The 27,528-nt window shown below is 39.1% G+C and overlaps 1 protein-coding gene across 2 annotated transcripts in view; it reads left to right on the forward strand.

Moving 5' to 3' along the window:
- Positions 1-27,528, forward strand: part of ctnna2 (catenin (cadherin-associated protein), alpha 2) — a 349,228-nt gene that overhangs the window by 119,516 nt on the left and 202,184 nt on the right. The gene's annotated exons all lie outside the window — the stretch shown is intronic.

Below are 27,528 nucleotides of genomic sequence, written 5' to 3' on the forward strand. Positions count from 1 at the left end.
GAATGGTGATAAGTTAGGGATGTAGCCACAGCTGCCCTGGGACAGACTGACGGAAGCGAGGCCACCACCAACCAACTCTCACAAAGACTCATACCCAAGAGGTGTAGCACGGGTTATTTTTTTCTGACATATGCAGCAAACACACACATATATATAAATACAGCACAACAGATTGTGTCCTATTCAGAATACATAAGCAAACATAAGACCATACCCCATAGAGCTTTAGAGAATGTGTATTGAAGTCATTAAAACTGGAATTTGATATCAATACCAGTGACGTCATATACAGTATATACACAATAACAACTATTACAACTGTTATTTTAGACAAATACTATGGCATAACTGCTCGCCATGTGTGTTCGCAGTGCACTCATCGGTTTCCAACCCCTTTATAAACTATAGACTGTGACAGGGTATAGACTGGGTATATGCAGCGAACGGAGCAGTGAGAATGTTTACAGCCTGACAAAAATACAAACCAAGCGTTTGATTTGCCAGCCGTGTGAAGAACTTGTAATCTAAATGGGCACATTGGGGCAGTGGAAGATTGTTTACCCCACAAAGCGTGACTGAAAACTCTTGACAAGTGCTCTCTCAGAGTTTTACATTTGGACAGGCGGTCCGACGGAAAAAAAAGAAAAAAACAAAACCAAAAAACTGAATCCTAACTGTGCTTTCTCTGCAGCCTTAACACCATTTTTCATTACAGTTTTTGTGATAGCGGCTGTAAAGGATTTTTGCAGTGCAGAAGTGCTTTGTTAAACTCTTTTCTCCTGCAAGACTCAATATATTTGACATGAGGGACCTGAGAACAAATTTCTCCCATTGCCTACTTTACATGATGACTCCTGAGAATCATGAATCAGGCACACTGATTGCAAATTTTATAAAACTTATGAGAGAATTAAAATGAAGTGTTCCTCACTATTTAGAGCTCCAGACCATTTTTCTTTTCCTTTAATATAATCAGCGACGGGGCATTAAACTAATAAAGGTAAGCTGTGCTGTGATCTGGTGTCATTTCTGGGAACTAAGGATGATGTAGTATATCACAATAGTTTGCAGAGCAGCATTTTATAAATGAAAACACTGGTGTGAAGGGGCACTTTGGCTTCTGCTGTTGACATTCAGCTTTTTCATTGCAGCACTGCTGTATAAGCCAAGGGTAACTGATGAATAGCATCCGGTGGGATAGAGGGGGTTTGAAAGTAAAGACTGCAGCATGAAGGTAGACAATATGCAACGATGAAACCAATGTCCATATGGAAAAAGGCAGAAATGCTGAAAACAGTGTCGATTTCATGTTGGGCCACTAGTAGGTGCTGTTGTTTGTTTTTTGTCATGAAAAGACACACACATGCGGGTAACTCGTCTATAGAACTCCCAAGTTCCACGTGGAAATGGACTGGGAGTCATGACACTCTGGTGGCTGTCATTGTTGTTATTGTCCACCGCGTGTGCAGAATAACTACTGCGGCCATGGCGCACATGCACAGTAGCAGTGTTTCAGAAAAGTAGCCTTTTTCTCCATTTCCATGGACACGGAGTCTGAGCTTTTCCGAAAACTTCCACTTTGGGAGCCATTTTCAGTTTGAATTTGGTGGGGGGGGGGGGTGTAATTGTCTACAGTGGAGTGACATTTATCCAAAGTCTCTAATTTCAATTTGTGATCATTTATTGTCTTATTTCAAACAACATCCCCTAGTTGGTTTGTGTTTACATGGTTGAGGTCCAGCACTTTGCTTTCTCAGATTTCATTTGACAATGAAGCTCCTGACTTCAGTCTGATTGTATACTATTATGTTTAAAATCTAATAATGCTCTTGGCTGAACACATCGTGTTTTCTTTTGACTTGTGATGTTGATTTATTCTCGATTAATTCATGCAGAAACATAGGAAAAGAGTTCATCGGCATTACCAATCCCATAAGTTGGATCATTGTGTTAACGGTGAAAAACACAATGCATTAATAAGCCCTATTTTATTCACTTTGAAACCAAGACAACATTTCGGCATGATGAGCAACTATTTCCTCATGAATTGGACATATTTAACAATGTCTTGATTGAATCCCCTTTTCACTGTTCTAACTTGTTTGGTATTGGGTTCGGCTGCATTCTTTCTTTTTGAGTGCCACTTTTAGCAGTTGCAGATTAATTAAAATCTTTGTATCTTCTAAAGAAGAGACATGTAATAACATTAAGCATAACAAAACAGTAGAACACCTTGCGGACACATTGCTCATTGCATAACGTTCAGGTTCAATGAGTTAAACTAATCTTCCTGCTCATGATGTTTTCAGCTTGCATTTCGTCCTTATCCTTTCCTACAAATTATGAGACAGTAAACCAAATGCCTCCAGTGCATCTTTTTGTCGAGCGATGTGTTTAATGTGCAATGTGCCTGTGCGATGCCTGTGCAATGTGTTTAATGTGAGCCTTGCAAATGGAGGGCAACTTATCAGCATTTTATTCACAAGACACCTACAGTGGAGTCACACTTACATTACAATAATTACAAAAAAAACTAAACAAAAAGGGCTCTCTTGCTTTACATGGCATGTAAATCCAGTTTCCTCACTTAATGCTGAGGCCATGCCTTTTTCTTTTTCTGTGCCCGAGCAACAAGCTGTTTCAGTGATACGGACATGCTACTGCTCAGCAGATACAGTGGGGCATCAATTATTCTGCCCTCCAGGCATCCAGCTCCGCAGTTACAGTGCATATTGAGTAGATAGGATTACGTGAACCGTATAAGGGTACAAGTTTGCCTCGTATGTGTGTTTACATGTGATAGTTCTGCATTTTCTATATGAACCTTAGACCTTTAAAAAAAAAAAATAAAAACATATTAGGGAAATATAAAAGGCAATTCTAAAAAACAAATTTTATGTGTCACTTTTTTTTTTCCCCTCAAGTTGATTTTGTTGACATATTGTCATGGCATTGCCTGAAAGAAGAAATAGATGAAAATGTATATATTGTGTATAGTAACATAGTGCGTAAAAATTAAATTGCATTTGAGATTTAAAAAAAGAAATACTGAGAGGCAGGGTAAAGCTCAGTTCTTGTGTATATCATTCATTATTCAGTAAGTAATGACAGATTCACATGGAGTAAAAACATTAAGCTGTGAAAATCAAGGTCAGGCTCATACTGTACCTTTTATATGGAAAGGAATCACAATTTGACAAATTAACTGATGCGCAGCGACACCTAAAATACTATTTACAGTGATTGCATGTGTGAACGCTTAAGGAAATGTGATCTTAAAATAATCCACTCATTACACTGAACAAATACCGAAACATCGCACACAGCAAGCACGGATTAAACATATTACCGTTTGCAACTGCAAACATAATACGAAAGTATGGAATTTATGCATTTTCCAAAATCACTGTTCTAATTTCCAGCAACAAAACGTGTTTATATACAGTCTACCCTAAGTGTTGCAGTTGTTTACATCTTTTATACATCTTAATAGCCTTTAAATCTTCTTTAACATTTCCATATTAGAGCTGCAGCCATAAAAAAAAAAAAAGATTCAGGTTTATTGTTTTTATTGTTCAATTTTTGCACTTACCTCTTCTATGCTGAATGGAATATTCACAATCTTGCCTTTTTATTTTATTTTTTTTCTCATTTATATCGTCACAGTATTTTTTTTTTTCTTTTATTTAAGATATTCAGTGCATGAGCTTGTGAGCCTAGGGCTTGCTGCTCTGTTTTGCTGTAATAGCCACTAGGACTTGTCACTGGAAATAGAGCAGAGTCCAGGGCGACCCGGAGAGCCTACAGTCAAACGAACGGGGACCATGGGTAAACAGGCAACGCAAGAAGACGGGGAGGGGGGGGGGGGGGGGGGTTACAAGGGGCAGAGAGAGAGGCAAAGATTGAGGGTTAGAAGCGAGCTGCAGTTCTTGTGACCTACCTTGAGGTAAGTGCAGTGAAAGAAGAGATCTAATTAATGGCTTTAAGAAGGCCATTCTCATAGAAACTCCCTGCGGGTGATTAGTCACCTCAAGGCTGTAGCCTTCCACAGAGATAGCTTGGTCCACACGTGGGACACACACACACACACACACACACACACACACACACACACACACACACACACACACACACACACACACACACACACACACACACACACCTCATCAAAAGTCGCTTTTGCTTATCTCATTAATTACTGCGCTAACGTCATTAGAAATATGAGGCATCAAATGCAGGCAATTGTGAAATGAAGCATTTTTTATTTATTTATTTATTTATTTTTGTGTTATTTCTTAAATTAAAAATGGTGCTTATTCATTGTGCTTTTTTCGCTCTTGGGTGGAATGAGTAAGTCCCACCCTCTTAATTGCAGAAAGCATGCACAGTTAAACAATATTCTATCAATAAGTACGACACTCATTAAAGCAGGATGTGGAGGACTCCCCCTGGGCGTACAGACGAATGTGGTCCTGGAGTTGAGCGATGCTGTGAAGCAGCTCAATTATAAACAAGCCTAAACAATGAGGATGGCTATAAATTTAGCCCTCATGTTTTTTTTTTTACTGTACTTGTAACAGAATGCAGACAAAAGTAAATGTAAGTGGCAGCTCAGCATGTGTCCTCTTGGTTCATTTTGCTTCCCTCGGAATTTTTTTGCAGAGAACACTTCACTGAACAGAGAAGACTGATGTATGGCTCGCAGTACACGCATGAATATTTTAGCATCGTAAAGTAGCAAAGTATGGGCCTGTTCACACTGGACATGCTTTTTTTTTTTTTTTTTTTTTTTTGTTTTTGACATGTAATTTCACACATAAGGTGAATACCAAATAGCAAACGTACAACAAAACATCAGCAAATATTCTATCAAGGAAACTTGTGATGTTTATCTTCGATCACGGCAGAGCAACAATAGCAGACCTGTTGATTGTTTGTTCCGGGCACCCCCACATCTAGTGTCAGCGTCGCTACAGGTCTTTCAAATCATCTTACAAATAAGTATGTGCAAGACTGGTGCATGCACGCCTCAACAGCCAGGAATAAAATGTCCACCTCTGCTTGAGTTAATGTGACAGCTAAAGAGAACAATATAGTCACCGCTGGATGCCAGATGCAAAAATATGCAAACTTTAATGGAAGATTTATTCCAAGTTTTTACAGAAAGCATCCACTACTGAATATTTCACGCACATCTATTTGTTGTTACAGCTATAGTGTAGAGAGGGCTTCTTATCAATAGCAAATCAGAAAGAGAGAAAAAGCCTGGTGAAAGTTAACATTTAAAAACTAAAAAAAAAAAAATTGAAATACATACAGAGGGCTGATATGAAAGCAGTTGGGAAGTACTAAAATAACAAATCAGTCACATTGTAATTGCAGGTTCATGCAAGTAGGCACACAGAATAGCAGGCTCTTTCACGTCAGCTGGCAGGAGACAAACCACCACAGACGCTATTGGTCTGTCAACTCCTCAAACTGTTCACACCGTGGAAAAGTCATCCAGAAACAAAGTAAATCAATGGGCTCAGTGTTTTATTCTATTATGGTTTGTAGTCAGTAATCCTGAGGAGAAGGCAGGTGAATCATCCCAGCTCAGTGGTTTTTGGTCAAAGCTGCAGTTTAAAGGTGGTAAATTGGAACTGCTTGGTGGTCGGGCAAGGTGATTTCTCTTAACTGCCAGTCGAGTGCAGAGCTTGACATCCATCATCTGCGGGTAGAGAAAGTGATGGTAGCAGGCGCTGCAATGTAATCCGCACACCAGCCAGCTAAATTTCATTTCCATGTAGTGCAAAGCAAGGCAAAGTTGCAGTCATGAATATGGGGTTATGATTGTAGCAAAATGGCTTGGTGCATGACATGTGGGCCTCTCGGTCAGCTGGATATTTACCAGTGGATTTTGCAGCTCTTTTCTGTTGTAGAGATTTGTTTGTAACTCACGTTTTCTTTTTTTTTCTTTTTTTTGTCCTCAGTGTAGAATGATAGGCTCACTTTTGTTAAGGCTTTGAGTCTGTACTTTGGCTCCTTTGCTATATAGCCTGCATGTTATGGGATATTTACTGTATTAATACTCAGTGATTTAATCATTTAACATTACAAGAGCTGAATAGCAACCGACTTGACAAGAGAGCCTCATCAAGTCCTCATTAAGGACCACCCCCCCCCAAAATATCACAAATTCTGATACGCAAACCATTCTCTGTACCCACATACATATATCAGAATGCACATTGAAATCTGTGTATGCAATGCAAATATCATCATATGTCATTAGAGGCGCAACCACCCTGTTACGCACACTTAAGTACCAACGTGCCTCCACAAATTCAGATACGGGTACACAACTATCCACATGTGTGCACATGTCATTTTGCTATTATATTACCCTCGCACATGGAGCGCTGGCTCACGCTATCTTCGAGCCATGACATTGTGTTCAAGTGCAGATGCCACATTTGTCATATGTGGTTCGTGCATCATGAATTTGCAGAACAGTCGAGGGAATGACTTAGACATAAGAGGTTTTGGTTCTGTGGTTACGTCTCGGTGGCATTGCTCAAACCGTTTAACAGCTGTGGCGGTCTCAGTGACACATGACACAAAGCCTCACGGAAAGGATGGAAGAGGCCAGACAGGATTTTCCAGATGAGGGTTTTTATTTTTTAGTAAAAAAAAAAAAAAATGGTGCAAAGGGGATTCTAAAAGAGTCTTGCTGCTAGAAATGTGGAGGTAGAACGTTGTCATGTTTGTAGGTCATGTTTGAGGTGCTTGGGGCCTACCCCACATGTTACTCTGGAGCTTCAGTCATACAATCGCATGTTCTAGAAATGGCTTTCTTTCTTTCTACACAGTGGGTGCAAAAAAGTATGGAACATGATGATGGAGTATGCATTATTCACAGGATTCAGAAATAGGAAGCACATTCTGCACAACACACGTATTGAAACGTCCCTCTGATGGATGTAGAACCAGATGAGACGATAGTAAATTCAGTCATTTTTAGCCACTCTGGGATTTCACTAATAGCAGTAACACTTTTCTGCCCAAAACCAAATGAAACCAAATTTATTTCTCAGCGATAGAAACAAACTTGTCATTATTAGAAGGCTTCACTTACAGTCCGTCAGTATTTGTGTAGCTGCCAGTTGTCTTTGAGCCAATATGTAATCATGCAATCGTCGTGCAAAGTGCAGTCGCATGTCATGGAAAGCATTGTGCTCTTCATAGATGCACTCCCAGCTGTGCAATATGAGATTACTCAGTCGGCTCTCCGAGTGAAAACCATCAAGACCTGTAAAGCATTGCGTGTGGTAGTTTTGATTCTTTTACTACCAAATTTTGATTCATAATTAGTCATATTCTTACAAATTCTTATGCATATATAGATTATATGTGATGATGCATTACATACTTCCACCAGTTATTATGAAATAATGCTGTGAGGTCAGAGACTCCCTGTGGGGGATTAGGGCGATGGGAAATGTCTGCAAGAGGGCAAGTATTCTCTCTCTCTCTCTTTTTATTTTTTCAGTGAAGACCAGAAAAACAGAAACAGCTGGATGACTATCTGTCTGCAGGTCAGACTTAAGCTCATACAAAGCAAATAAGACACTGGGGCGCTCTTAGTGTGTGTGTATGCATACATGTGTCTGTGTGCTTAGACACTGTGTATATGTAATAATGGGGGGAAAAAAAAAAAAAGACTCAAGTAAACTGAGTTTTCTGGAATTGTAGTCATGTAGTTAAGCCATCATATAGAATACACATGTAGCCCAGAACAATGGACCTATACATCTTTACTATTAAGCCCAAAAAGCACTGCAGACGCTACAGGGTTGGAGAAGAACATTTACAAACAACAACTGGCATAGTTTCGATAAACTCTTAGATCCAAAGCCATACAATTCAACCGCCCACTCTGGAATCCTTCAGCCTTTAAGTACTCTCAAGAGTATGTTTCGTTTAAAGTCGGGAGTTTTCAGCTTCAGCTCCGCCGCCTCACCTCCATCAACCAGTTTGTTGGCTGCTGTTGTGGACCAGTTGTACTGAAGGCAGTCATGTTGGCATTGTAGATTTTAGGAGTGGCCGTAAGGACAGCGTAGGGCTGGGCAAAGAAAATCGATTTAATCGAATAATCGAATTTGTAGCTAAAAAAGATTTTGATTTTGCAAATTCAGGTTTTTTTTCTCCCCACAGTTTTTTTTTTGGGAGGGATTTTTCACATTCCGTACTACCAAACCTTGTGCGTTTCCATAGTCGCTCTTGCACTTTTATATGCATTTTAACTCTGAGGACAATCACATCAATACAGTTTTGACAGCACTTTGGACAATATAAATCCGCTGTCTGCTGTCAACATTCATTTGTTTCGCTCTTCAGTCACATATGCATACACTCTGATGACAGTCTGTAGAAAGCTGCTGCTTCTGGGACCACAGAAGGACTTTCTGAACACTGTTGTCGTGTTTATTACCTCCAAGCAGTGTGGTTCATGTCTCAATTTGAAAAATGACTTTTTTTCCCCAGTAATTAAGGAAAAGATTTGCAATGTGTGTGACTCCAGTCTTTCATTTCCCCCCCCCTTATAATTACACTTTAGATATGTATGATATAAGTTTGGGCAGACATTTGCCTTCCTTTACAGTCAAGGTTTACATGTTTTGTACTGTTCACAATACTTAAATAGCCAAAACCAAATGAATGAATACTACACACGTCTCATTATTTTTCCAACTTTTACTTACTGTGCTGAGGAAACTATAGATAACACATACAATAGAGGAAATTATAGAGGAAATAAGATAGCGTTCAGTCCATACAATTATATTTGTCTCTTCTTCTCTTCCACTTAGTTTTGATTATTGGCATTGAAACAGGATTTATGCATTGGCCAGTTTTGTTCCAGAGTTCAGTCTACAGCACCTGTTGTCTTGTAGGTTCTTCAGCCAAAAAAAATATAAATAAATAAATCTATGTAAAGCACAATTTTGTTCACCTTGTGACAATGAAATCTAAATTAAAAGAAAAAAAAGAAAGAAAATAATTCAGATTTTGGTAAAATTCTAGTTCTCTTTCTGCCAAGAACCGTCTGATTGGTTTCAAACCCGTCCAATGTTTTCAATCTCGGCCTGTTTGCTGTTCATGCTGCATCTTCTCCATCACAAGAGACAGAAACTGGTCTTAACGCATAACATTTTATAACATAACAATGACTTTGATAAGGTCATATACAGGAAGTGTAAATTACGAGTTCATGTTTTTTTGTTTGTTTTGTTTTTTTTGTCTTGGACAGCTAGGCACAGGTCGAAGTGTGAGGTAAGAGCGAGCGAGCGAGAGAAGTCTGTTACTGTTGATCCGAGGTCACAACAAGTTATTAACCCCACTGCTTGAATCGGTCTGTCATGAGTAAACAGCCAGCAGAAAATAATCGCACTCCGCTTGCCTCCCCTCTAACCTCCAGCCACTCGGCATCTGCTTGGACAAACTTTCTTTCCCTCTCGCCGTCTGTCTTTAAACACTACACATCGGTATTTATTTTTGAAATAATGCACAGCCATGAGAGGAGGAATTCTCCCGGGTGATTGTTTCACAGGATGTGCATCCATAAATTGCATCTCATTTTTTGTTACAGTATCTGTCTGCAGAGCTTCAGACAGCCTCCCCGAGAGCCCTCCAGAGAGGCTTTGAGATCGTGATTTATCATGAAATATGGATGCAGTTAAAAGAATAAATCAGGGTTATGATGTGCATTGTTTAATAGGCCTAGGATGAGATCACTGACTGTTGCCATGCCAGATTAATGCTAATCAAGCTTTCAGGTTCTCTGAATAATGTTCACAACGATGCTTACTTTAAGAATTCATCATCCTATATTGATATTTGCCTCAACAGGACTCACAGTTTTGGCATTATGAATTTTTGTTAGGAGGCTTTCATGCCCACAAAAAAATTTTTGTATAGTCTTATTGATATTTATACAGCTTATATTTTGTTTTATTGTCAATTTTTTTTTTTTTTTGAACGTTTAAAAGTGCAGTTGAGAGAAATAAGAAATGCAAATTTGAGAATAAAAGAACTATATGAGACTCCTACCTGCTTGGCCGTCGGCTCCTCTATTGGCGTTTCGAGTTTAGCAAAACATCTGTATCAGTCAGCTTCACCTCAGTCTCCTTTACACCTCAAATATTCACACCGTCTCTTAAAAAATAGTTGTAATGAGGTGTTTTGTTTAGCTTTCGTTCCTTTTGAGCATCGTGTTTCGCTGCGATTTTTGGGAAAAAGGCAAAGCAGCACGAGCAGTGAATCTCAAGGTCCGTAGGTCACCAGTGATTTGGAAGTGCTTCATGCTGAATTCACAATGACTGCAGTCGTACATGGAGGAACAGTGATAGGCTCAATGTCAAAAAAGTTATTTTTGGCTTAGAGGTCTGTTAAACAAGAGGAATACAGTTGGAAAAAAAACGACATTTAGAGCAAATTAACATCCAACTCTCTCAAACAGCTTCAGTGTTGTTTCATATGCACATACTTGCACAGGAAGTGGCTTTATGTTCATATTCCTCGGACAAAATGTAAAATATGGACTGCAAGAAGCAGGATTGTTCCTCGTCGCTCTGCCTCTTGGCTTTATTTGTCTGCTGGGATTCAGGACGGAAACACTGTGGTCATGTCATGTTTCTGCTGATCTTTTAAGTTTTCGAAATAAGCTTTACGCCGCCGAGTCCGTTCACGTTTACTGTGCAAAAGTTGCACAGTTTTCTGTACCTTAGAGGATAATTGAGAGACAAATGTGGCTGCTGATATGTTTTGACTTTTGCTGGTCAAGAGAAGATTGAAAAAAATAATGTTCAAAACAATATTTAGGACATTGGAAATGCATAAATAAAATGAGCAAAGCTCTATATTAAAGCGTATGCCAGAGTAAATTTAATATGTGTCTTATTGATTTTCTGAATTAACTTAAATCTTTGCCGGCTTGTCTGACAGGACAATATGAAAGTAGGAACAAAAAAACAAACGATTGTCATAAAGGTTGGATACAAAACGCCAAACATTTCTTTGATGATTTGCCAAGTTCAGCCCACACAGAGATTTTGTTTGATTTCGGGACATTTTGCCGTCCACTTAATGAAACACCAACAGAGAGGTGTAGAACGACGCTGCGACTCCCCCCGGTGCAAATGCATTGCGGGAGCTTTAGAACTGATAAACAGAGCTGTTGCAATTGTGCTCAGCGAAGCAGCGCAAAGATAACTGGATCGCAACCACACGATCTGGCTATGTTACAAATGATCTGTCCTCGATTAGAGCGGCAGAGGCCCAAATGGCTCTTTAAGATTTGAGCAGCGTCTCGCACCTTTTTTTTTTTTATCCTTCTCATTACTGTGTTTATTTAGCATGGGCTCCTTTATACTCCAGAAATGCAGTGAAAACACTGATGCCCTTTGTTCTAAGGTGATAATAAGCAATTTAAATCAACAACGACGGTCTGTATTCTTGCTGCTGCTGCAGGATCTCAATAATTTCTTGTTAACACCTGCGTGGTTTGAACAGTCCATGATTTTCCCTGCAGGATCACACAGCTTAGTTGTTGTTGTAGGAGGATAGCCTATGAGCTGGCTAACGTTAAAGCCGCCGATGCTTTTGTATCATGGTGGAGACGTAAACTGGCTAAACAGGCAATGTTTTTTTTTTGTTTTTTTTTTAAAAACAGGTATTGACTTGCAACACAGCGTAGGGGGAGAGGGAGAATGCTTATTTATTTATACATAAATGTGTGTGTGTGTGTGTGTGTGCATGCGTGTGCAATGCAGAAGGTCATAAAGGGTTATAGCAGGCTGATAAATGTTTCTAGAAATGTTTATTGGTCCTACGAGATGGCAAGATGAAGAATTTGAACACCAAAGCTCACAACTTGTGAGGTGATATAGCTCCATAATTATTACTGCTAAGCCATAATCGTTTCATTGAGTTGCATCAACTATACATGTATATGTTTTTACTCCTTCCTCTCGTTTTCAGGTAAGTGATACGAATAACTGCAAATAGAATTATCAATAAGCCTAAACATTTATTTTATTTTTTTCTATTTATAGAAGATTTACTAAGTCACTGTCATGTCTATTGGTAATGTAAACATCTTTACTATTGCTACTATACTACTATTACCCACAGTTTTCTATTTTAGAGATCAATGAATTCAAAGCCACTGAGGTAAAATGTCTCGATGATTCCAGATGTCTTATGTCTTATGAATCAAAGAGCCTGTAGATACGACTGACACGTGCATCCCTAAATGCGCTGCCCGTGGAACATTGAAGCCGATGAGCCCCATCAGCAAATGGCCACATTTAGTAGTCACTCCCAAAACTAAGGTTACAAATCAGACATTTGCAAGTTTGGAAAAATGTTGTCTGTTTTGTTGCGTTCGTGAGCTCAAACATGAAAGAACAGATCCCTCTTGTCTTTTTGTCAGGCCCCTGCGAGTGGATATGCGGGGATATTTTCTTGGTACATTCTGTGCTTCACGGCACCAACCAATGTTTAGTTGAAATACTACAACAACCTTCTTTCGTCTGGAGCCACACTACGTATCGGGCTCCAGCCAGGTTTCCTGCCCCTGACAATGAATCGACTGGCCTCTGGTCGCTCGATCACATTGCAGTAGAACACCTCTGGGATGTTGAACACGTTTGCAGCATGAATAGGCACCTAACACATCTCTGAACTGGCTCGAGGAATGTTTCCTCCCTGTTGTGGAATCAAAGATACAAAAAAAAATTAAGAAATGCTTGGAATATAATTACTGCGCCTAATGGGGTCCATTGACGGTGAGCAGCAGTTTAATGTCTATCCGAAATGCTCTACAGGCTGCAGTTCCCATCTGGTTTTGTCATTTAGTCATCTTTCTGTTGTCACCCTTTGCTCCGTGTTCATCTACTAATTCCAGATCAAGCCACTGCTGCTGAAATTGGTGCTTTTATCCAACTGTATAAAACTTTTTATTTTATTACTGAGCTTGTCAATGTCTGCTTGACAAATTGCCACTTTTAAAAATTTTTTATTATTTTTTTTTTTTTTATCAGCACTGCGCTGCCGAAATAGTTCTCCATTTGAAATTCTCAAATGAGTTTCCATGAACTAACAATGGATTGATTAATGAAAAGATGCATTGTGTTATTGACTGATTCAACGGTTCTCTAAAGTTGAATAAAAAACAATTTTATTTGGTCTGACAGTTATATAACCAGGAAGTGTTGCACTATACTGGATATGTCACAGCGCTCCTAATACTATTTGTGCTGGAAAGGCCACAGCTGTTGCTCTACCTGTCTCTCGTCGGCACTCAAAAGGTGAGGTGTACGGAAATCGCGACCCTCTTCGCGACAAATCTCCGTGCATTTGGACCTTTTGATGATAAAACAGCAATCACAGCACTGGAACCGTTGATGGGAGGCACTCAGAGATCATGGAAGATCGTGTGTGATTGCTTTCAGGTTTTGAAATTAAAATTTATTGTGTTTTGTGATGAGAGCTATATAACAGAAATGCGATGGGGGCTTTGTTCAGGATTGCAGAGAAGGGACCTGCAATCATCCGGCAATGCCGTTTCTCTTATTTCCCCGTCCCTTCTGCACAACTTAGGCGGAAATATGTAAATACCTCATCAGCAATCATGAATAACGGTGCTTTAAAGCAAACAATTGGGTGAATTTGTTTCTCCACAGACAGGAGGGAAGACAAAACACAACCCAGAAGAATCATATTTCTCTTTGTAGAACATATCAGTACAGTATGTTGCCTTTTGAGCATTTCTCTTTCCTGAGGACATACAATGTATAATAATTCACAAAATATATTACTATCTCTGACACATTAAAATCTCACTTATAGTCAATATGATAATTCTTAGCAAGCAGCTATGGTTTGCCTCTTGTGGTATCACATGCTGGTCAATTAGGCTTCAACGAATGTGAATCTTTTATTATTATACTGTTATTTAGTTTAATTTTGTGTTGTTTAGCCAGAAAAGTTCACTTGGAAAAAAATTAATAATAATACATGAACTTAATTGAAAACATACTATATAATGTGTAAATATCTGAGGTTTTTTTTTCTTAGTTGATTTTTATAAATTTTCTTCTTGTAACATTAAGTTTATCTTCTGCTCTTCAGTCCTTCTGTGTGTGACGATACAAGAAATGCAAAAATGTTTCAGTCATTTTCCTCAAAGTAGTGATGAATTATAAACCTGTTCGCTGATGGAATCAGGGTCTATTCACTTCATGCTGAACCTGTAAAACAAACAAACAAAAAAAATCTTTGATTAGTACTAATCCGCCTTGAAATCAGCTTTACCAACTTATCGGAATAATTAAAACATCTCCAATTAAAGTTGTCTCTTATACTTTTTGCAATTCAAATTGAATGGTTTGAACAATATTTTGGCTCCCAAAATACCACATAAACCTGTCTTTTTAGATCACGTTTATTTATCCCCCCCTTTTTTTTTTGTGTGTGTAATCATAAGTAAGTGGGGATTTAGGGTGAACGGTGAAGTAAGCTTTAATATTGTTGATCTTATTTTATTTATTTATTTATTTATTTTTTCTTCTCTTCTACATGTGCTGTTTGATGTCAACTCTGCAATCTGTCCAAAAGGTAAGTGTCGTTGTTAAAATCAATTCTCATTTCCCATTCATCTCGCCCTTGCTCTCCAGAGGTAGTGCACCAACACATAATGCATTTCTTCGTCAGAGCTGAAACTGTGTCACGCGTGGCTGAAAACGGTGAGCGGTGACCGCGTTGTTGTTGTTGTTGTTGACATTCGTATCGAATCTTGAGCATGCGTGGTTAAAGTGAGAAGTTTTTCAACCATCATTACAGGCCAACTCTCACGTCATTAAACCAAAGTGTCTGGCCAAAAAGTGGATTATACAACTTCTTCAATCTAAGTTGTTCTGCGAGAGACGAGAGTGCTGGAAGCAACTCGTATAGCGAGCCGGTTTCCACTGGGACCGTCTCATTTTTGTTACCCCTTCAGAATAATTTGAAAGATGCTGTAATCGCATGATATTTTCGCACGGTAAATTACCGTGTCGGAGCCTGGTCTCGGGGTTATATTTCATGGTTTATTTTGAAGACTAATTTAGGCAGAATTGAGGGAATCTCGTGACCTCCACGTTTTAAAAAAAGACCTCTTCCCTTAAGAGCTGAATGTGCATTTCTTCAATAGGAGTTCAGATGTACAGCTGAGCTTAGCTTGTTTGGGCAATTTTTGGAGATGGAAAAGGTTTTCTTGTATTTTTCTTCCTATTTAAATGCTTGGAAAATACCAAGAGGGCAAAAAAAAGGGGGGGGCTACGGTAATAGCGTGGAGAATTTTACGTAAACAAATTCCACAAAAAAGTTTTTTTTTGTTTTTTTTTTTCTTCTTGTGAGGTTGTTTTTCTCGGAAACGTTTCAAACATTTTCAAAAGAGAGAGATTAGAGGAAGTATTTCTTTTGAAAATCTCATACTGCATGCAGACAATATCCATGGAGCACCAATAAACTGATCATACTGTTTGCAAAGTGGAGGATCACAATAAGCGGTTTTGCACAGATTGGCTCATTTCATATAACACATCTCTTAACAGCGGTGGGTTACACTGAACTTTGTGAGGTTCTAGTGCTATTGATCATTTGTGTATGACAAAATAAATAAATAAAAAATCTCTCCTGAGGGCTTTTAAAGCTGTAACGTCAAAAAATCGGCTGTTTTTCCACCCAACTTGGGATGAAAGTTGACTTTGATCCTTTGACAGTCACTCAAGTGACAGAAAGAGTGAAGTGGCTTGTTCAACTATTCAAATTTGACTTTTGCACTCCTGTATTGTACAGAGTGAATATAACACTCTCGTAGACAAGATTTTGATTTTAATAATCTGACTGATTGTTATACACATGGATGGGGAAAAAAAGAAACAAAACATAGGAGAGAGAAAAAAGCCCCAGCAGAAGCAAGCTCACTATCTAATGTTTGCGGCTTGTTAATGAGAAGTGCAGCAGGTTTGTGATCAACGTTCTGCCGTTTGATAAGCGCATGTCGGGCCTTGTAGAGTTTCAGTGTCGGGTTCGGCGCGTGGTGGGAGCCGCCAGTCGTGACTGAGGTTTTTACATGAATTGTTTTAGGGGGAGAAAGTAGTCTTTCATCCCAATTTTCAGAGGAAATACGGCGCTGGGTGCGAAACAATTCACAGACGCGCGCAGAATCTGTTGTTGGGTGTCGTTTGATCCTCACCTGTCACTTTGTGTTACGTAACATATTCACCACTGACACACGCAGGCTCATAAATAGCGCTGTGCATTGCAGCGGCCTGACACTGTGTAGGTTTTTGTACATTGCATATGCCATCTCCAGATTTAATTCAAAGTTGAATTTTGGCTGTATCTGCTCATTATTATTGAGAAAACCTGTTTTCACAAGTTTTAAATTGCTGCAAAATAGTTCACAGACGTGTTCCTGAAACACGTGGAAATTTTACGTATGATTAAACACATATGATTAAATTGCCAAAATATATTTAAATTTAAGATATCAAACAAATTATTGCAGTTACAACCTGTTGATGAATTGTAAAATTTGTGGATTTTTGTATCTGGCGTTGTATTACTCCAAAGTTTAAGTTGCTTGTGTTGAATAGCTCTCCTGTTAAACATATGCAGCTCAGGCCAGCGGAGGCGGGTGAGTTATGGCACACGAGTTGACGGTTAATGTTTCTTCTGACACACCTAATGCATGCTGGGAGCCATCCGATATTCTCCTCAGCGTTGTGAATTGGGAAGTCAAAATTGTGAGACTGTCATGAATCCCATTTGGTTACTTATTGTTTAGACACTCCATCACCATCCTTACAGGGGTTCTGAATAGATGGCGTATCCTGCCTTGATTATACGCTGTAGATATTAATCTCCCATGCTGAGGCAAAGTCTAAAGTAAAGAAATATACTGCCTGTCACAGACCATCACACTATAGACTCAACCAAAGGGGACCCCAGCGTGTTATCCCTGTTGATTTGAGGCAGCTTTTGTTCAGGGTGGGGGGGTGGGGGTGGGGGTGGGGGGTTGAGGGGGTGGTGTAGATATTGAGTTTATTTTGAAAGTGATGCTTTCATTAGATGGGAGTCAGTCGTGTGGTTCAGTGCTGACACTGGCAGAATGCTTGATTCAGTGACGCTCTCTCGGCAAGTATGATGGAGCACCGCACTGATCTAACAGGACTTCAAAACACCAGCCCAGCCCAACCTGTGAATAAATCATGTAACGGATTTTATATTACATGATTGTCAGTGTGAGAATTGTTGAATAATTAGAGGTCCATAACTTTTCACTCAATTGCTGTTTATTTCCTTTCTCTTTGTTCTTGTCTGTTACTCTGTGAATTATATGTGACCAGCATTTACAATTGAGTGTTGGTGTGCCTTAATCTGCGCTATGTTTTTTAATCTTTTGAACATAGCTGACGCTTCATCTCCATTAGTCTGCGCTGTGGAAGAGTGGTAAAGCCTGAACCGGGTTCCAGCTGTCCGTCCCTCTTTGATATAATAATCAGGGTGCATGATGTGATGTTTAAGCCTGGGAATAAACACATTAATAAACATTATGCCATCATAACAAATTCAAAGGTGCTTATTGCTTTGAGTCAGGCTCTAATTAAAATCCCTTTTTGTTAGTGTTTTGCAGCCGTTATTTTGAATTTCTGACCTTTCCCCCCCCCACTGACAACCAGTCACTCTCGTGATTTGTGTTCTGAGCTTGTGCATGCATTACAGAGACAGATTTAGCCTAGGTCTTTGTGTTGTGGATTTGTGTTGTGTATATAATAGATTTGCAAAACCCAAATGGAGGCCTCGTGGTCTCTCATGGCCCATCTGATCCGCCTGGCTATTCAGACATCCCATTGCAAAGTTACTTCAAACCAAATTGGCGTATAATGCCAAATGCAAGCTTATTTAGTGCAGTCCTTGTAACTTCAATAGATTTTTACAGCCCGGAATAGCTAGTTTATGCAAATTGTGCCTTCACATCCACAGAAGATATCAAATTAATTGCTGCGGTGGTATTACAGAAACAAACAAGTGCATAAATGAATGAATTAATGCCTGAAAACCCATACAGTGATGACCACCCAGAGTACGAGTAGAACAAGTGCAAATAGCATACATCTCTGTGACCGTGGTGGCTGTGAGTCATGTTCAAGGTCCGGACCATAACTTCAGAAGCTATTGTACCTCTGCAGCCTTCTCTTTTAATTCCTCCCTTTAAAAAGGCGGCACTGTAAATTTTACATGTTCTGAGTCAGCTCAAAGCAAAACCATGAAACAAAAATGGGAACATTCCAGTTCACACTGAAACCTTTTCACACCTGCCCAAAGGTTTGTCCTCCATCAAATGTCTGTAATAGCTGCTATAACATAAAAAAAAGATGAAAAATATAAATTTTAATCATGGGGCCTTCAGAGTTTCAGACAAGCTGTGCTGGGAACCATCGTACCATAAGACTGCCTTGACTTTATCTTGGACCCACTGAAAAGTGTCTCTGCCAGGTTTAGACCAACCAGGTTATCATTTCATGAATACATGCACCCTGCTATCTTTGAGTCTGTAGGCTAATGCAAATCTTTGTGCCGGTGTTTTGGTCCTAAGAGGAAGTGTGTCTGGCGCAGTGGTGGTATTTCAGTCCTCGTTCATGATCCAGCATACACCGATAGGAATCCCAGTCTTCCTGGTTATATGCAGTGGTTTCATTAAAACGTTGGAAACTCTTTTCTTTGATTCACTATGTGAATCTCCAAAGTTGGGCAAGTGTGCATTGGAAAATGTTTTCAGCAAAGGGCTCAATTATTTACTCGTATTACCCTACTGGTAAAGAACACCTGTATTTTACTTTATACAGGTGAGTTGTCACACAACCACAGTGCTTTTGAGCTCTACATTAGCTGCTGCTTTAGATATTATGGACTTATAGTTGATATGTATCTGCTTTTCTATCTCCTAGTACATTGGATTTAGAAGATCTTCTTATTGTTTAGGACAGAGTGGTAAAACGAATTGTTTTAACCATGTCACAGTTTACCACATTTTAACCCTAGATATATCATTATAAAGAGAACACCATTTAAAATATATATTTCTCACTGTAATCAGTACAACTGACAACTTGTGAATCCGCCCCTAGTGTTTTCTACAAACAGATATGAATACGTTCTACAATTTTCCCATTTGATGCATTTCTAAAAATGACAAAAAAAAACCTTTCTGAACAGCCTAAAATTTCTTTAAAAACAAATAAGTGCACTCGTATGTACTGTGGGCCAAAACCTGTCATGTCCCAGACAGCTGGGTTTCTGCAGCCTTTAGCGTGCATGTTTCCATGCTGTACCTCTCATGCTGTAGTAATACATGCAGTTTTCACTGCTGTGTCACTAATCTGTCCTCCATTAGCTCTGTTGCTCGGTTTCAGGTCTCAATAGTTGTGATATCCCCTGTTCTTACCGAATCAGTTACTCTAGTTAAAACACCGAGCATGTTCAATCTTTGATATTTTTGCAAGGTCTGAACAGATGAGTTTGCAGGTCACATCTACAGAATGAGACACATTGTATTTGTCCACAACTTGATTCGGTGTGTCAAATGGCAACTCGGTGTGATACAATAAAGTGCAACATAATTCTGTTTGTCTGGTGATACATTTCAATGGCAGTTGTAACCATGATACGGTGTTCTTCTCAGTGGCAATAATGCAGTAGAGGCGGTTGTTTTGGGAGGAAACTGTGATTAAAACCCGGTTGGTCTTTATGGTGATTCTTGCTGTGACCACCTTGTTTGTCCAATCTATAATTAAACTCTAACTTAAAAGGCAAGTGCTTTGCAAATGACCCAAGGGCAACGCTGACTTTTTGTTGCACTTTAAGTGGGCATTTATTACTACATGCCAGTGTTTTCACAGTTTTCAAAACACATTTTCATTTAAAAAAAAGAAAAAAAAGAAAAGACTTTTAACTTCAAGGCACTCTTTCCCCCCTAAAAGGCACAGCGATAAAGAAGGGCATCATGCGTTTTGCATGAGAGGCACTTCTTGTTTAATTAGAGAGCTTGCCTTTATTTATTTAGAAGACGTTCAAGGCAACATTTTCCACACTGCATGATTTCAACCTGGAAGTGATCTGTAATTAAAAATATGTATCGCACCCTTATGTAAAATTAGAAAGAGAAGCAGAGGACCTAAACTCAACTTACGTTTGGCTTTAGATTCTCCAAATCCATGCCCGGACCTTGAAAACTCACTCATCTACATTCCTCTTTATGACATTTCCATTTCTCCAGACGTACTTCCTGTTTCCTATAGAGACTTGTTTTTTGTTCTTATAAAAATAACACAAGCTTTCGAAAGGTCAAACGAATGAATCTTTTAACTTTTTGCCAGATGTGCCTCATTGTTTTGAGTTATATTGAAAAACTTTACCAAATTATTTATAAGGTTTGTCGGAAGCTCACATTGTGACTGATGAATTTTAAAGGTTGAGCTTGTGATCAAATTTTTAAATTTTTTTGCTGCTTTTTATAAGTGCTGCTGATATCACTTGAAGCCCTTTGAGTCTTCTGTTGCATTTTGAGTTGTAGACGAAACAATTATTTTTCCACCTCTTCTTGGCATACTGTCTTTCTTAACTTCAACGTACAAGTAAATAATATGTCAGAAAAGACTAATTGAAAGATTAAAGAAATTTAATAAATGCAGCTTCTGGTGTGTACACAGACTTTCGTGTGTAGAGATGACGAAGCTAGCAGCGTTTTAGAATAGTTGCATCTTACCCCCGAAGGGTTGACATCATTTCCTTCGGCAAGCTCCTTCTGGCCGAATCCATTTTGTTCGGCTGTGCAAAGTGTCCGGGCCTATCTTGTTGAAGTTCTGCTGTGTGGTCCGCAAACTCTTGTGTGACTGGTCAGATTTTTCTTGTTTACTCCCACACACACACGTTCCAGCTCGCTAATATCACTCATATTTTAATCATATTTAGCACGTAGCCTCGCTACTGTGTGAGCCCTGTTGCTCGTTAGCATATAGTACGTAGCAAGTATCAGGGTTTACGTGAAGGCCCTGAACGCATCACTCAGGGCTGTCAGCTCCTGCAGTTAAAAACGGTTAAAAACCGGATCACCGACGTGGCCTGGACACAAACCTTCTCTTTTATTAATGAAACAGTTCCGCAAAAATTTATTCCTGAAAACATTTGAACATAAACATAAGCTGTGCATTTGAAAAGTCAATATGCCGCTCCACAGAAATGTTCCTGTTATGAGGGGGCGTGGCTTCTTCTCGGAATATGAAATGTCCTGCTGAACGGGAATTTTTTTGGTCACTGGCTAACGTCAGCAGCCAAACTTTCTTCTTGTTCATTTGGGAGTATGTAACGGCCTTAAGGCTTGTCAATAGGACTTGATTTAGAATCTATAATTTAGTGTTGATATAAATGCATTTGTTCAGTGTGTTTTGTTCAGTCCACTGGTGAGGTAACATGATCCACCATAGATCTTGTCAATGGAAGGATGAATTCTTTCATTTCCACTTCCTGGAAACTTGGATCATATTCTTTGCACGTTAGTTTCCCATCACTTGCTAAAGATATAACTTTCATGAAACAATAAACATATTGGTTATCATTTCCCGATTGTGTTTACAAATTCTAAAATTGTTGTCATCAATAAGTCAAAATTTGCATTATTTTCTGACGGAGTGGGTTTCTTCAGCATCGCCTCTGACATTTTGGAGTTTGAATAATGAATCAGACCAAACATAATGTAAAGATACACATTTGAGTTTTGTTCTGAACAGTCCCATTAGGCATACTCAATCTGTGAAGATTCTTCCAAGATACAATAATGCATCATTTTTATTTTTTCCTCTACAATACTTCCTGCCTCTGTAGACTATTTGCCCAGTGTAATTGCAGTCAGATCCCTTTTTTCACCATGAGTGTGTCTAACACGAGTGTCACAATTACAACATAGAGAGACGCTGAGCCTGTGGTGCTTTTTGTCTTGTACTAATTGTTTTTTCTTGGTGGCACATGAAGAGCAAACTGTTAATCGTCCTTATTAATCCAGCCGGCCTGCAGAGATGCCGTGACTTTCTTGACTCTAAAGACCAAATTATCTTAATGAGGATGGTCAACTTTTGCACCGCAAAGTTTTATTTACTGACAATTCAAAGTGGCTGCTTGTTTTGTTTTTAAGTACAAAGTACTTGACGTTTGTGTTCCATATATTTGTTGCTTGTTTCTCCTATTTTCAGGTGCTGGCGTCAGTTTCCACTCAACTAGAATCATTTGGCATCACAAATAGAATTATAGTAAAGTACCATACGTTCCCGAATCAGTGCGTGTTTCCTTTAAACCTGTTTAACAACCTTGTCAATCAAGTGGTTGCCTATTATTCAGTCTCGATAATGTCTCCTTTCTCTATTTTTCTATTTTCTAAAATGGATTATTTCATGTTTTCGAGTAAACTATACACACATATCTGTGGGGAAGCAAGATTCCTGATGTGTAATAGGTTTTTGTGATATTATTTTCTCATTTTCAGTCCATGATTGAAATTACTCTCAGATTGTTGGGTCACATCGAGCTTGGAAGGAAAAGAAAGGGCAGGTATGAACATTTGCACCTCCACAAAATAACAGCTTGAGCTGCAAACGCCACAAATGACACTTGATTGGCCAATACATTTTCACAGCAGTTGATGGGAGAAAACAGAAGTAAATTATACGTATATGGAATATCTCATGTCAACATGATCCGCCATTAATAATGGCTTTTACTTTGTAAAACTCGGTTCCAGAGGACCAGTGGGAGTACATTAGAATAAAACATGTTGGAGCCCATTAAAAGGCCAGGCAGAGTATATATGAAGCATCAATAAATAGGCTACAGGAAAGAAAGTTGGTAAAGATTGAGGTCCCGCCTACAATTATTTTACGTGAAAACACATTGTTTTTTTCGATTTAGTTCCACCAACGCTTAAAGCAGTAAAATGTTTATGTCATGCCACTCTGGGGGCCGCCATTGTTCTTATAATCCATCGACTCACAGAAATATTCACTGTGATTGTAGTGCACATGCGCAATGACAGCATTTGGGAAAAGTTGCGCTTTCCCCCCATTTCCACGGAGGCAAAGTCGGGGCATTTTCAAGAGGTGCCAAACTGTGAAACATTTTCAAAACGTTGTGTTTTCAGTAGCTCCGAGCACCGTTGTCTTGTATACAGACACTCAAGACCAAACAACTTTTTTCTAGTTTTTTTTATTTTCATTTGAAATGTTGTTGCGTAAAGGGGCCCGAGTCGAAGATATGATAGGATTTTTGTTAGCTTTGTTTGTTTACTACCCAAAATGCACTGTGTTCAATGTCATGTCCGCTACAAGTAGCTCATGATCCCGGACGTGTTCACATTGTCCGTGAACTGGACCTCAGTTCACTTGCAAATGAACCAAGTCCCACGTTTTGAAGTGGACCAGAGCTCACTTCCTTGATCCGGATTGAGTCAATTTTCACAAATGCACAAACAAAGCAGACTTTCCCTGAAACAAACTCTGTTCCGGATCAAACAGTAGTAATGTGAACGGCACCCTGAGATACATTCAATCCAACATGTAATTATCACCTATGGAGTTAATGATTTAACGGCAGCTCATGACGCACAGTGGTGTGGAAGTTGCTTCTCTCAGCTCACAGTGACATGTTCCCCTTGTGCATGGGGGATATTTAATTTTCCTCCAAGTGTTTATTGTGTCTTCCTCCCATAATCCTCGTCCAAAAACATATGTTTGGTCATTTCGAGGCTGTAAGATGCCTATAGGTTTGAGTGGGCTATTGGGTGAATTTCTGTGTTCCACTTGTAATTGACTAGTCGCCTCTCCAAGGTGTGCCCTTGGTTTCATCCATCACCAGCTGGCATCAACAGATTAGTTTGGTGCTAATAAATGCTCCTCTGCTCCAAAGTAGACTGCAGCAGATAAAGCTTAAAGATTGAGAACATTGGCTAGACAAAACAAGACATTTAGTTATGTCATTTAGGACTCTCAGAGAGAGTGACGGGCATTAATCACTCCTTCCTGACATTTTATGAAGCTAACGACTTCTATACTTTGACCATGATCTTCCTACATTACGTGCTCAATGAGACAACAATTCAATTGATTCCAGAAATTCCCTTTTTTTCGCTATAACTCTCAGACAAAGTCAAACTCCATGTTTCACTCTTAATGAAACACACAGGGCTCAGTTACTGTCCCTTGCCCTAGTAATATATCATGTTAACTGGAGAATGAAGGAAGAATAATGGTTATGCCTCGTGCTGCCACAAATCTGGGAATTCATCACTGGGAGGCGAGATGAATAGTTTGCCCCGACTGACTTCAAAAGTCTCTGTGATGGAGACACTTTTTATGCGCCAGTCTTCTCATGAGAGCCGCTTTGTGTTTCAAACTCATCTTTGAAATCCGTGGGAGATTTAATGACACTGGTGAGGCGACACACGTGACCAACTCAGATCAGTTGTTCATACACTGTGGTAGAGTTTTTTTTTTTTTTTTTTTCATGTTTCAAAGTGATAATTTGGTGTATTTGTGTAAAGCTTCCAGTACAGCATGCTCAACAATTTAGAAAAAGTAATGGCACATAAAAAGCTGCAGGTTTTTTTTTTGTTTTTTTTAACCTTCAAGTAATTTGTACTGAAGTTCAAAGTGGTCACTCATGATTTCCAGTTTGTTTTATTTTTGGTCTACCATGGCCTTCAAAAGCTCTGCATGCTCATACCTCGGTGTGTGGCTGATTTGTCAAGTAGTTCATAAATGACTGTGTGATTTCTGGCTTGAGGATGGCCAATCTGTGACAAATAAAGCGACTGTTTGATAGCTCAGCTCTGTGAAAAAAAGAACACTGGATCATCTGTCAATAGTGATATTACCATAGTCTTTTAAGTAACCCAACACATCGTCGTCTCCTGATCACATTTTGACAAAACCCCACAAGGACAGTATCGAAGTGCTTCTCGAAACCTTGGGAGTATGATAGAAACATGTATTATTTTGTCTGTCATTCCTAAACTTGTAGCATACCTACTGGGGTTGCACAAGTGAAGATATGTATTCGTGCCTTAAATGACAAACGTGTCACTTGAATAATTGATCAAAATTATAACAATTATAATGTATGGGATTAAACGGCTCTTGGTTTATTTATTTAATTTTTTTTGAACGTTTCAAGCAGTGGTGGCTGGCTAATAGAGGGCGCCAGAACCCCCGTGTGTGTGTGTGTGTGTGTGTGTGTGTGTGTGTGTGTGTGTGTGTGTGTGTGTGTGTGTGTGTGTGTGTGTGTGTGTGTGTGTGTGTGTGTGTGTGTGTGTGTGTGTGTGTGTGTGTGTGTGTGTGTGTGTGTGTGCGGCAAGGGAAACACCGCTTGGAAGAGGCAGGGTTTAGTAGTGGTTTCACCAATTACTGATTAACAAGTGACTGACATAAAATTAAACCAATCAGCGTAATTTGATGTCTGAGACTTTGGGCGACTTTTAACTCGCCCATCTCCAGACTCTGCCCGGTGATTGGCTTAAAGTCAGTTCTGGTTTGTTCTCGCGTGTTTCTACGAGATGTTGAGATTGAAGACAACAAGCAAAGAGTCTCTGATTATCAACTGTTAGATCTCTTCTATAATGCTTTTTTTCTCTCCTTTTCTTTTTCTCTAAAATGCTTTGAAAGATTGATTGGTGTGTTGTTTGAAAATATCCATGATATACCTTTTGTTTTTCCTAAACTCAGACTAACTGTCATTTCAAGTGAACCTGCCCCCAAAACACGTACATTTTTTTTTTTAAGGGCTTAATGAAGCATCTGATTGTATGTGAATAAAAGAGTCATCTAAATAATTGCTCTCTAATAACTAGCTGTTTATAATAATTTACAATAATTTTCATCACTGGGGGCTTCTCTCGATGTAAAATAGGCAATATTGGTGTAATGTGGTTTATAAACACACTGTTTTGAAATTAAGTTAACAATTGGCTGAAATTGAATAATAATGAAGAGTCGGTTTCAAGTATCGTATCGGCTTTAATGATTTAAGCCAAACGACTGGTATATGACAGTTTAGTTTGAATTGCAGTACATTGAATTGGAAAATGTACAGCACACCCCTTTTTGAATCCATTAGGGACTATTGCATGTGACAGTGTCATAAATCGCGCAATTGACAAATGAAACTTACCCACGTTTGGCCTTTTGGATTGATCCCCTTGGGGCAATTATGAGGGAATGACCCATCGGTAGCAGCCACACAGAGCAGTACTTGTTGGATTATTGTGGTGATGGTTTTACCTGGTGAGAACCCACAAACGGCTTCTAAAATTTAGGAACGAGTGGAAATAGCAGCAGGATATTTTCCATTTAGCACATGAGTCAAAAGTGACTCCCAAACTTCTAAAGCGTACCGCACTTTTTCGAGCTTCCGGGTCCATGCTGTGTTCAGACTTCATTTGAACTTTAATAAAAGAGGTTGTTTGGAAGGACTACACCTGCTTTTTTTTTTTCAACCGATTCAGTTCAGCTGTGTTTGGGGCCCACCGGAGTTTGAATAGCCGTGTTGACAGTTACTCTAATAGACTGCAGAAATGGTGCATTCACACATTGTTTAATTTAAACAGACTAAACCAGAAACATGTAACTTTACCTTTAAACTGCTGGGGATCTTTTTCAGCTGTCACAACTCCTTTGTAATTTCAATCCGCCTGGTAACGGTAAGGTCACCTTTACATGCTCATTCGATCAAAATCAAAATAACTTTCATTTTTATTTAGAATTTATTTATTTATTTTTTAGCTTTCCTCTCGTGGCTTCACGCTTGTGTTGACTGCAATTAGGACAAGAGCACCCAGGCATATAGATGAGACTAAATATTTAATTAATAGGATGGTACATATGCACACTTTTGGTGCATGTTGATGAGTTTATTTATTCAATACTGAATCTATTTTGAAAAGTATGAGGGGCCTCGTTCGGATGTGAACTAACAAGACAAGACATGGAAACAAGGAACTAAAAGGATTCTGTCTTGATTTGCTTTTCAATATTTAGATGACATTTTAGAAAGAAAGGTTCTGTTTTAGGAAGGGCTCGTTCGTTTGCTTGCTATGAAATATGAATGGATAGGTTTACAGGAGTTAAGAGAATAATTGATGTCATCGACATCTTTCAACATGCAAAGAAGCCACAGCACGTCCTCTTTTATGTAATCAAATCGTGATGCCAGTCTATAGAAAGTTGCATAAATGAGCTTATGCAACACAGTTCTGCTTTTACTGTGGCTTTATGGGATTACCTGCTATTGGCTGAGGGAAAACAGATGAATGAATACTCGATCACTCTTAGAATTAATGAAAAATCCTGATCCTTTTTATTAGGGTACTGTGTTAGTATGGAGATTAGAAACATGATC

Source organism: Lipophrys pholis (genome assembly GCF_963383615.2).
Source record: "Lipophrys pholis genome assembly, chromosome: 5".
NCBI classification, from domain to species: Eukaryota; Metazoa; Chordata; class Actinopteri; order Blenniiformes; family Blenniidae; genus Lipophrys; species Lipophrys pholis.